The sequence below is a fragment of the Camellia sinensis genome, chromosome 13, assembly GCF_055761805.1.
Source record: "Camellia sinensis isolate YWXY chromosome 13, ASM5576180v1, whole genome shotgun sequence".
Classification (NCBI taxonomy): domain Eukaryota; kingdom Viridiplantae; phylum Streptophyta; class Magnoliopsida; order Ericales; family Theaceae; genus Camellia; species Camellia sinensis.
The window spans coordinates 57,000,815-57,012,885 of record NC_138973.1 but is presented as its reverse complement, the minus strand read 5'-3'; the positions used below and the strand labels follow the sequence as shown (position 1 = coordinate 57,012,885).

General features: G+C 43.4%; 2 long non-coding RNA genes across 2 annotated transcripts; one reads left to right on the top strand and one right to left on the bottom strand.

The window, feature by feature from the left end:
- Nucleotides 1–4,640: 4,640 nt before the first annotated feature.
- LOC145806165 (uncharacterized) lies at nt 4,641–11,369 on the bottom strand. Its single transcript, XR_014348889.1, has 4 exons — nt 10,603–11,369; nt 7,416–8,320; nt 7,131–7,193; nt 4,641–7,032 (listed from the first exon to the last, which is right to left on the bottom strand). It is a non-coding gene; the product is annotated as an uncharacterized LOC145806165 (long non-coding RNA).
- On the top strand, nt 11,031–12,023 carry LOC145806166 (uncharacterized). The gene is made up of 2 exons (XR_014348890.1): nt 11,031–11,209; nt 11,658–12,023. It is a non-coding gene; the product is annotated as an uncharacterized LOC145806166 (long non-coding RNA).
- The last annotated feature ends 48 nt before the right edge of the window (nt 12,024–12,071 follow it).

Below are 12,071 nucleotides of genomic sequence, written 5' to 3'. Positions count from 1 at the left end.
ACTCCAGCTTTTGAAGGAATCGTGTGAATGTCGAACAGACTTTTCTTTAATAGCAGAGGGGAAGCGAAGACGCTAGCTGGGCTGGGTGGAGACATGCATCGAGGTGGTGACCCTTCGCACACCAGGGGTAAGAGTTCCAGGGATCGAGAGAGGCGTCAGTCTCCCCGATGTCGGAGCAGGTCGCCTAGGCGGGACAAGCAGTCGCAGGGCAGGTCTTCTCAACCTCGAGTTGAGAAGGGATCTGACTCGAATCCGTGCCCATTAAGCTTTACGGCGTTTATGGGGAACAGACCCATGACAGAGGCAGATTCGATCGTGCGAGACCCAAATGTAGCGGTCGAGTTTGCTCGATAAATTTTTCCTCCTAAGGTTCAGCAATCGATGGTAGGTTGTCAGGACTACAAAGTATTTCACGAAGGCATTCACGGGGCAGTGAAGGGGCTTTACACTGCTTATGAAATCGGCATGCGGTTACGCGCTGCCCGCCGAGAGATGGAGAAGAAAGAGGAACGTATTCGAAGTTTGGAGGCTCGGGCGAAGGCGGCTAAGCGCGAGTTAGGGAAGACCAAGGCGGCCCAGGCACAAACTGCCGGGCACGGAAACCCAATCATCGAAGAAAGGGTTACCAGTCGGTTCATCAGTTCTGCGCTTGCCGATCGTGAGATGGCGAGTATGTTCGCACTGGAGAACGCGAAGGGGAGGGCCTATGAGAAAGGCTTTCATGACGGCCAAAAAGTTGGAATCAAAAAGACGAAGGAAAAACTTGTCGAAGAAGTTTGCCGATGTGAAAATCATGGATTTAGGCACGGTTGGATCATGGCATCTCAAGCCGCAGAAGCTCTTCGAGCGTCGGGCATTGATTCGGCATCGCCATTCTACCATAGTAAACATTTTCATTTTCTTCTTTTGAGGTTGAGAAGAGTGAGCATAAGGGTGACGCTGTATAAGTGTACTTGTTGTAAGGTTGAAACGCAGATCACGTTGAAAACTATGTAATATATTGCCTGTTTTATCAAATAAAAAGCGTTTTATGATAAATATTTTGTTGCAGTTCGTATTTGGTATGTATGCGTTTCGTTTCTGTATATGTTTGAATGGATGTATAAACGTTGATCGGCAGGGTCGACCCATACGTGATAGCCGTTTATCCCTGAATGAGGCTATTGTAACTTGAGGAAGCCAAAAGCCAGCGGGTAAGGTGGCTGCGGCAAATTCAACTCGGCTCGGGGCCTAGATTTTCAGACGGTGCACGTGCTTCAAAAAGTAGTTTGGATAACTACGTTGTGGCGAATGTCAACCTACGCTTTTCTCGTGGAGTTTAGAGTTAGTGAAATCGCCTCGGGATTGGGGCCTCGAGATCGCTGCCAGTATTGAAAATAAAAGGAGTGGGCGCTTCGCGCAGATAAACAATCACTCATGTGTGGTGGAATAAGTGGGGATGTTAGTTAGAGAGACTGGAGTTCAGCCGATCTTGGTGTTGCCATGGAGTGCGGCAGAGGACCCATCCATATGGGAAGTAGGGCGTCCAAATGTTGGCATGAATCTTCGAGTCATCGAAGTAGATCACCCCGAAAGGAAAAGCAACGACCGTCGGGTTTTTATCCTTCCTTGTCCTGGATCTTTGCCTTGACATTGTCAATGGTATCAGTGGAGGACTTGGGCACAGTTGGCTCAAGGCATTGCAAACCACGGAGGACTTCCGGGTGACGGGAGGTGATTCGGCGCTGCCGCTTTACTAATGCGTCTTCTCCCTTTTTTAGCTTTTAAGTTTGGAGATGGGTATTGTAATGCTCAAATGCAAGTTGCGTTTATGTAACAACTGTGTGATTAAATAAAAATTGTAACGCTCAAATGCGGGTTGTGTTTATGTAACAACTGCTTGATTGAACAAAAAGCTTTATTTTGAACATTTGCGTCTTATTCTGAATTTTTTTTTATATGCTTAGTTAAGCACCTTATTTGCGATGTTGGCGAGTTTTGTTTTGTTCGTGCCAAAGGTTGCTCCAAATCCGGAGACTTAGTTTGGCCAATCGTGATATCCACGAAGGGCGCTCCGAATCCGGAGTCTTAGTCGGCCCTAAGGTGTCATGCACCGAAAAAAAGGGGGGGTTCCGAATCCGGAGACTTTAATCGGCCCTAAGGTGTTATGCACCAAAGGGGGCTCTGAATCCGGAGACTTTGATCGGCCCTAAGGTGTTATGCACCAAAGGGGGGCTCCGAATCCGGAGACTTTGTTTGGCCAATCGTGATATCCACGAAGGGCGCTCCTAATCCGGAGATTAAGTCAGCCCTAAGGTGTCATGCACCAAAGGGGGCTCTAAATCCGGAGCCTTTGTTCTGCCCTAAGGTGTCACGCACCAAAGGGGGCTCCGAATCCGGAGACTATTTGGCCAATCGTGATATCCACGAAGGGTGCTCCGAATCCGGAGACTTTAATCGGCCCTAAGGTGTCATGCACCAAAGGGAGCTCCGAATCCGGAGACTTTGTTTGGCCAACCGTGATATCCACGAAGGGCGCTCCGAATTCGGAGACTTTAATCGGCCCTAAGGTGTTGTCCACCAAAGGGCGCTCCGAATCGGGAGACTTTAATCGGCCCTAAGGTGTCATACACCAAAGGGGGCTCCGAATCCAGAGACTTTGTTCGGCCCTAAGGTGTTATGTACCAAAGGGGGCTCCAAATCCGAAGACTGTTTGGCCAATCGTGATATCCACAAAAGACGCTCCGAATCCGGAGACTAAGTCGGCCTAAAGGTGTCATGCACCAAAGGGGGCTCCGAATCCGGAGACTTTGTTCGGCCCTAAGGTGTCATGCACCAAAGGGGGCTCCGAATCCAGAGACTATTTGGCCAATCGTGATATCCACGAAGGGCACTCCGAATCTGGAGACTTTAATCGGCCCTAAGGTGTCATGCACCAAATGGGGCTCTGAATCCGGAGACTTTGTTTGGCCAATCGTAATATCCATGAAGGGCGCTCCGAATCTGGAGACTTTAATCAGCCCTAAGGTGTCGTCCACCAAAGGGCGCTCCAAATCTGGAGACTTTAATCGGCCCTAAAGTGTCATGCACCAAAGGGGGCTCCAAATCCGGAGACTTTGTTCGGCCCTAAGGTGTTATGCACCAAAGGGGGCTCCGAATCCGGAGACTGTTTGGCCAATCGTGATATTCACGAAGGGCACTCCGAATCCGGAGACTTTAATCGGCCCTAAGGTGTCATGCACCAAAGGGGGCTCCGAATCTGAAAACTTTGTTTGGCCAATCGTGATATCCATGAAGGGTGCTCCGAATCCGGAGACTTTAATCGGCCCTAAGGTGTCATGCACCAAAGGGGCTCCAAATCCGGAGACTTTGTTCGGCCCTAAGGTGTCATGCACCAAAGGGGGCTCCGAATCCGGAGACTGTTTGGCCAATCGTGATATCCACGAAGGGCGCTCTGAATCGGGAGACTTTAATCGGCCCTAAGGTGTCATGCACTAAAGGGGGCTCTGAATCCAGAGACTTTGTTTGGCCAATCGTGATATCCACGAAGGGCGCTCCGAATCCGGAGACTTTAATCGGCCCTAAGGTGTCATGCACCAAAGGGGGCTCCGAATCCAGAGACTTTGTTTGGCCCTAAGGTGTCATGCACCAAAGAAGGCTCCGAATTCGTAGACTATTTGGCCAATCGTGATATCCACGAAGGGCGCTCCGAATCCGGAGACTTTAATTGGCCCTAAGGTGTCATGCACCAAAGGGGGCTCCGAATCTGGAGACTTTGTTCAGCCCTAAGATGTCATGCACCAAAGGGGGCTCCGAATATGGAGACTTTGTTCGGCCCTAAGGTGTCATGCATCAAAGGGGGCTCCGAATCCGGAGACTCTATTTGGCCAATCGTGATATCCACGAAAGGCGCTCCGAATCCGGAGACTTTAATCGGCCCTAAGGTGTCATGCACCAAAGGGGGCTCCGAATTCGGAGATTTTGTTCGGCCCTAAGGTGTCATGCACCAAAAGGGGCTCCGAATCCGGAGACTTTGAGAGATGAATGGAGCCACGAAAAAAAATGATTTACATTGCAGAAGCGATACATATACAAGTATCAAAGCCCACAGATCGGGTCAGTGATAGGGTTTTCATTAAGTCTCTGTTTGTGCCGATTGGGGGGAGCCACGGATTTCTTCAATGCCATGGGTTGTCGGGAAGCGCACAAGTTGATGATAAGTGCTTGGAATAGCCTTCATCATATGTATCTAGGTTCGCCCCATGATGACATTATACGGCAAAGGGAGCTTTACGACCAGGAATTCTACTTCGACCGTTCTGGAACCCACTCGAACAGGTAGTATGATCTTCCCTAACGGATATTCGGGATTCATATTAAAGCCGAACAATGGGTAAGGCGACGGAGACAGATCTGACTTGTTGAGGCCGAGTTTGATGAAAGTTTGGTAGTACATAACCTCTGAAGTACTCCCCGGGTCTATGAGAATGCGTTCGATGGTGAACCGATTTATGCGTAATTTAATGACCAACGGATCGATGTGGGAAGCTGTTGTGCCGCTAAGATCGGAGTCATTGTAAGTAATTGTTGGAGCTTCTTTGGGCCATTCAATTGGAATACGTTGCTTTTGGGGGATTAGATGCAATTGAATTGTTTGCATGGCTGGGGGTTCAGGTAGGCTGTAGATCATATGGATCACGTCAAGTGGAGGTGAGTCCTGCCTCAAGGCCAGTGCCGTGGCTGGCTTTCCCTTTCTCACGTACTGTTGCAGTCGGCCGTCTTGCACCAGTTCTTCCAGGTGATCTTTTAATGCGTAACAACTTTCCGTTTCGTGGCCGTGATCTTTGTGATATTCGCACTACCTATCCCTTCTTCGCATGTCGGGCGGCCCCACCATCTTTGACGGCCATTTGAAGAATGGAAGGTGTTGGACTTTGGTCATTATTGCAGCGATCGGTTCTAACAACTCTGTGTACTTCTTGTCGGCATGTCTCGAACGCCTGCTGTCGACTTGCAGTAATTCATTCGTCCGATGGGAGCATTGATCACTTGATCGACGAGTATCCCTTCTTTTGTCTCGTTTAGCGCGTTGCCAAGGCTTTGGGCTAAGAGGTGGCATGAAACTTATTGGTTGTGCAATTTCAAGGGGGGTCGTTTTGTTGGACATTTGGCCAGCTTTTATTCTCAAGGCATCGTCTTCCATTTTGCAATACTCTTCAACTTTCTTCATCAACGCCCATACTGTTTTGGGGGGTCTTCTGGTCAAGGAACTGCGAAGGGGACTATCAGGATGTAGTCCCATTTTGAAGGCAGTGATGGCCATGGAGTCGTTACAAGCGTCGTCGACGAGGTTAAAGCACTCCCAATAGCACGCTGAATACGCTCTGAGCGTTTCTCCTGACTGAATCTACATAGCCCAGAGAGAGTCGGCCTGTTTCGGCTGCACCTCATTGGTGATGAACCTGGCCCTGAAGGATTTCTGTAATTGATGGAAGCTTTTGATCGAGGCCGGCTCCAACTTGTAATACCACCTGACAGCTAACGACCCCAGGCTGCTAGGGAATATTTGGCACATGAGGGCTTTGTTGTCTGCATGCAATGTCATGGCCTGCTTGTAGTGATGGATATCATCAGTGGGGTCTGATTTTCCATCGTAAAGAGTGAATGACGGAGCTTTGAACTTCTTAGGCAGGGTTGCCCTTGCAATCCATCGAACAAAAGGATCGTGCTGGTCCTCTTCATCTGAACTGCTCCTCCTACGCTTGTTCCTTGTATACGGACTCTTTTCGGAGGAGCTGGAAGTTTCGGATCGTCCTTTCTTGTTGAGCTATGCGGTTAATGAGTTGCAGTCGCTATCGATATCCTTTGGTCGGGCTCGAGGTCGTTGTCCACCGGCCCTCAGAGGTCGTTCGGGATCTTGGCGCATGGCTTCTCTCGATTTTGCGACTTCGAGGGCCAAATCTTAATGGAGACGTTCGTTTTTCAGCGATCATGTTCTCCAGCCTTTGTTCGCTCTGCTTTGTTTGTTCGATGATTGCTTGCATTGTCTCTTGCGTTGAGGTCGTTGGTGAGTCGAAGTTCAAGGCGCATCTTGCAGCGATGGTTTCTTTTCTAAGCATATTTGCTGGAGTGAGGTCATCTCCCTGTGCGGTCTCGTCAATGGCTACCGGAGGATCTTCAGTCACGCCTGCCATGGATGTATTTGAGTATTCCCACAGACGGCGCCAATTGTGGGGAAGTGGTTTGGAAATACTCTTCGGATCTTGGGAGACACTAGTGATCCTCAACTAGTCACCTGAAAAGAAATAAACACTCCTGTTGGGGGTGCCGGAATTAGCACTCCGACGGACAAGTTAGTTCAGACGCTCAGGATAGCCTATTTACCAGTTTTGTGAAGTGATTCTTACATACATTTCTATAACCGTTGTTCCTGTATTTATACCTGTTCTTCTTGATCCTCGGGGCCAGGGCCTACTTTTTAATCATTGTCCTTTCCTTTATTCGGCTCTAAGTACTTATACTTTATTCGGCACATATATTCTATTCAGCTCCCCGCTCTCGTAGGATATAGTCGATTAATATCAGTCTTCCAAAGATACACACCATCTGATCTTTCCATTATTCGGCCCCCACATACGTTTACTTAATTGATCATTTCAACTGTTATAGATGTAGTGATCAAACCAGTCTCAAGTCAGATTCTAGATGTAGAATTAAGTAAATTTATGGGAGTGTGATAGTCTTAGGTCAATGATGAGGTTGGTAAAGAGATGGGTAGTTAGCGTGCCTTAAACTAAAAAAAAAAAAAAGGCGATAAGGGGGCGACAATACGAAACAGCTCCTGAACCACCGTACGGATGTCACGACCAACTTCCCTGTGACAAATAGGACCTGCCACGACAGATGAAATGTCATTAGCACACGTAGTTTGGCAGTAAGAACCAAAAACACATTAAACTTAACTGAAAAAGGGCATTAAGGGGGCGAAAATGCAAAACAGCCCCCGAACCACCGTACGGATGTCACGGCCACCTTTCTTGTGACAAATAGGACCTATCACAACATATGAAATGTCATTAGCACACATAGTTTGGCAGTTAGAGCCGAAAACACATTGAATTTAATTGAAAAAAGGCGTTAAGAGGGCAAACATGCGAAATAGCCCCGAACCACCATACGGATGTCACATCCACCTTCCCCATGAAAAATAAGACCTGTGACAATAGACGGAATGTAATTAGCACGTGTAGGTTGGGAGTTAGAGCCTTAAACGCCTTAAACATAACCGAAAAAGAGCGATAAGGGGGCGAAAATGGGAAACAGCCCCCGAACCACCGAACGAATGTCATGGAAACCTACCCTATGACAAATAGAACCTCTCACAATAGATGGAATGTTATTAGCACACGTAGTTTGGGAGTTAGAGCCAAAAATACCTTAAACTTAACCGAAAAAAGACGATAAAGGGGCGAAAAAGCCTCTGAATCACCGTACGGATGTCACGGTCACCTTCCCCATCACAAATAGAACCTGTGACAATATACGGAATGTAATTATCACACATAGTTTGGGAGTTAGAGCTGAAAATGCATTAAACTTAACCGAAAAAAGGGTGTTATGGGGGCGAAAATGCGAATCAGCCCCCGATCCATCATACGGATGTCACGGCCACCTTCCCTGTGATGAATAGGACTTGTGACAATAGGTGAAATGTAATTAGCATGTGTTGGTTGGGAGTTAGAGCTGAAAACGCCTTAAACAAAACTGAAAAAGGGCGTTAAGGGGGCGAAAATGCGAAACAGCCCTTGAACCAGTGTACAGATGTCATGGACACCTTCCTCATCACAAATAGGACCTGTGACAATAGGCAGAATGTAATTAGCACACATAGTTTGGGAGTTAGAGCTGAAAATGCATTAAACTTAACCGAAAAAGGGCATTAAGGGGGCAACAATGTGAATCAGCCCCCGAACCACCATATGGATGTCACGGACACCTTCCCCGTGACAAATAGGACCTGTGACAATAGACAGAATGTAATTAACACAAGTAGGTTAGGAGTTAGAGCCAAATACGCCTTAAACTTAACCGGAAAAGGGCGTTAAAGGGGCAAAAATACGAAACAACTTCTGAACCAGTGTACAGATGTCACGACCACCTTCCCCGTGGAAAATAGGACTTGTGACAATGGGCAAAATGTAATTAGCATGTTTAGGTTGAGAGTTAGAGCCGAAAACGCCTTAAACTTAACCGAAAAAGGGCATTAAAGGGGCGAAAATGCAAATCAGCCCCTGAACCACCGTACGGATGTGATGGCCACCTTTCCTGTGACAAATAGGACCTGTGACAATAGATGAAATGTAATTAGCATGTGTAGGTTGAGAGTTAGAGCCAAAAACGTCTTAAGCTTAACTAAAAAAGGATGTTAAGGGAGCAAAAAAGAGAAACAACCCCGGAACCACTGTAGGGATGTCAAGGCCAACTTCCCCGTGACATATAGGACTTGTGACAATAGACGGAATGTCATTAGCACACGTAGTTTGGAAGTTAGAGCCAGAAATGACTTAAACTTATTCGAAAAAGGGAGAGTTTGGCATCTAATAAATTTTTAACATTTTCATTGTAAATGATGCCATTGTTTCATCACACACGGTGGTCATTTGGGTGGTAAACGTATTAATAAAGCATGATATGGTTATGGAGATAACCCCGTAGATTACTCAATCATTTTACTTTGACTAGGAAAATGAGAATGAAGAAGAGTTAAAGTAAATTTACCACCAAAACATTCTACTCATAAAAATTTATTTTATGAAGAGGTATGCTCCTAAAAATTGTATTATTTGTAAATTGAAATCAAGTTTGGAATAAATCTTTCATGATACATACATATGATTGTATTTCGAAAAAAGGTTTTTATAGATTGTTCTACCTTAAATGCATGTTATTACAACCTTTTTCCTATGTCTGAATGAATTGATATTTTGTAATAGGTGCAATTATTTTTTTATTTTTTGTAGATGGCTTTTGGCGTGGACTTATGGATAGTCTACATTTTTGTTTATGGAGGACACTTGACACTTTTATATAATTCTGCTAACTACGTCTTCCTCTGCTTTTGTGAATATTAGCATTACTGATACATATAACTTTTGTAATCCAACTGATAGTTGCTGATGTGGCATATAGATCACCTTTTGTCGTGGTACAGATTACGATGGTAAGTTGTACCATGCCAAATGGCCATATCGCATGGTAGTAAATATATTTTTTGTATATGACGGGTTGGATTTTTGTATGGAAATATAATTTTAGTTTGGACAATAGTTGGTTTGTATGGAATATATACATTTAAAGTTATTTATTTTTGGATGGTTGGAACTAATATAGACTGTGGCATGATTGATAATTTTACATTGTGAAATGATGAATAGTATATGTATTATTTTGTTTATATACGTATTACTGGTCGCATGGATTATAGATAGGTTGTGAATAAATTATAATTTTGCGATGAAACATAAGAGCATGTTTTTGGCGACTAAATTATTAGTAGCTAAAAAAAAATTCAGAAAATAGTTTTGGCTACTAAAAGTTTAGTAGCCAAAAAAAACAATCAAACATTTGGCAACCAAAATATTTTGTAGCAAAAAACAATCAAACATATGGCGACTAAAATATGTCGTAGCTAAAAAAATAAGCTGAAGAAATAAAAAAAAAAAACTTTTGGCAACTAAAACTTTAGTTGAAAAAAAATGTGAAACTTTATGCGACCAAATGTTTAGTAGCCAAAACATAAAATGTTTGCCGACTAAAATCTTAGTAGCTAAAAACATAAGACTTGAGGTGACTAAACCTTTAGTAGGCAAAAAAAAAAATTTGACTTTAGGCGACTAAAATCTTAGTAGCCAAAACATTGTTATTTACTTTAGGCCACTAATATATTTAGTAGCTAAAACTCTTTTTCGCGACTAAATGATTAATCGTTAAAAATAACTGAACTTTTAGCGACAAAAAAATTAGTTGCAAAAAATATGATATTTAATTTTATTTCAAACCTTTTGGCAACTTCGGCAATGATGTATACTTAGCGACAAAAATAATTTTAGTCGCCAATGATCTTTCCCGACAATTCTTCCCCGACTAATTCTGCGACCAAATAGTGACTCTTGGTGACTAAAAATTTCATCGCCAAAAGTGAAAATTCTTGTAGTGTCTACTCGATGTCTTCTAAAAAGTGAATGGTTTGAATTGTCAGAAATGAGCTCGAAAAAAGTCTCATTGGCTACACAGCGCCCACCCCAAACCCAACTAGCATGCTCCTTTATCGATCAACGTCATGTCTTTTTTATGTTAATTATGTCATAATTTTATTTAATAATGGAGTTTTACGACTACATTATCTTTAATTTACTCACCCTTAACTATTATAATCTCATACTAATACTTGATGCAATAACATATCATTTTGCAAATTATAGTTGAGATATATGTTCATTAGAAATGAAGTACTATCGCTGGTACACTAGCATCGTCCTCAACACCTCTTAATTATTTTTTAAAGTCTAATTATTAGGGATGGACAAAGATGGGCGAGATAGGTTCGGATTGAACTGATATTACCTCACAAGGAATTTTGTGTCTGTTCAAATTCGGTCCGACTTTAACATCAAGCCTCTATATCTGCTCAATCCGGTTCGACAAATAATTACACCGCATCACTAAAAGCAGAGCCCTCTCACCGCAACTAGGGATGTGCATAATACTGCCAAAATCGTACCGAATCGCTCCGAACCACACAATTTTTCAACTTTGGCGGGCAGATTGGGCAGGTTGGAGTCCCAGTTCTGGCGGGTCGGTGCGGGTGGCTGGTGGAATTTTGCCAAACCGCATTTCTAACCAACGCAACCAGTTTTCTGATGCAAAAAACATCCTCTATTACACACACACAGAGAGCAAGAAATCCCAGCCATAGATTACATGCACACACATCTGTCGGACATATACTCACACAGATACAATAATTCCTTAATTAAACCTAATTGACACCCACATTTCATCTCATTCATATTGATTCATCGTCGCTGTCTATCACAAACATCTGGTCTCCTTCCTTACCTCGCCGATCGGCTTTCATCACTGCCGCTGTTAGCCTCTCCTCACTATCGCTGCTACTATCTTCCTCTTTTGCCGATCGGCGCCTACTCGTCGTCGCCGACTCATCACGTCGGTACATGGCTCTCTCTCTCTCTCTCTCTGTGCTCGCTCTCGCTACTTTCTCTCTCTGCTCTTTCTCGCTGTTTTTTTCTCTCTCTTGCTGATATTTCTTTCTCTGCTTTTTTCTTTTGTCTTGCTGATCTCTCTCTTTGTGTTCTTTACTCTCTTTACTCTCCCTGTTCTTTACTCCTGCACTGTTAGCCTCTAACAGCAACTCAATGATAATCTCTATTCTTTACTTCCACACTATTAGCCTCTGTATACATCATTGATATATATTTTTTTGGATTCCTTAATTTTTTTTGGATTCCTACATCATTGATATTTATATATAAAAGTAACTTACTAATAATTTTTATTTATATGTACTTATCATCATTGATAATTTTTATTTATATGCAAAGTCATGTTGATAATTTTTATTTATTTACTGATCATGTAAATTTTTTATTTTGTTATAGAGAATGGATGATGGGGAAAATACAAATGATGGCTGCTTTGCTGGTGGAAACCCTCCTACACTAATTTCAGAATCAACTACTTTTGCTAATTCTACCACTATCACAATGCTTGCCAAAAATTTTAGTAAAACTCGTCCATGCCCTAGTATTAATTTAGATAAAAAAAAAATCTGAGGATTGGGAACATTTCATCTACTACACAAGAAGCAACTATTGTTGAGGGCTAATTTGTCTCTAAGTTAGTTTGGTTTTAAAGTTCTTAAGGTTGGACTTAATTCTTACTCTTGAATATTATTTTGTTATATTATTTTGTTGTATTATTTTTTATAATGATTTTAATGATAGTTTTTGTTATTTGTGTTGGAATTTATGGTTTTTATAGGCTTATTTTGGGCCAACTTTGAGCCCAAAATT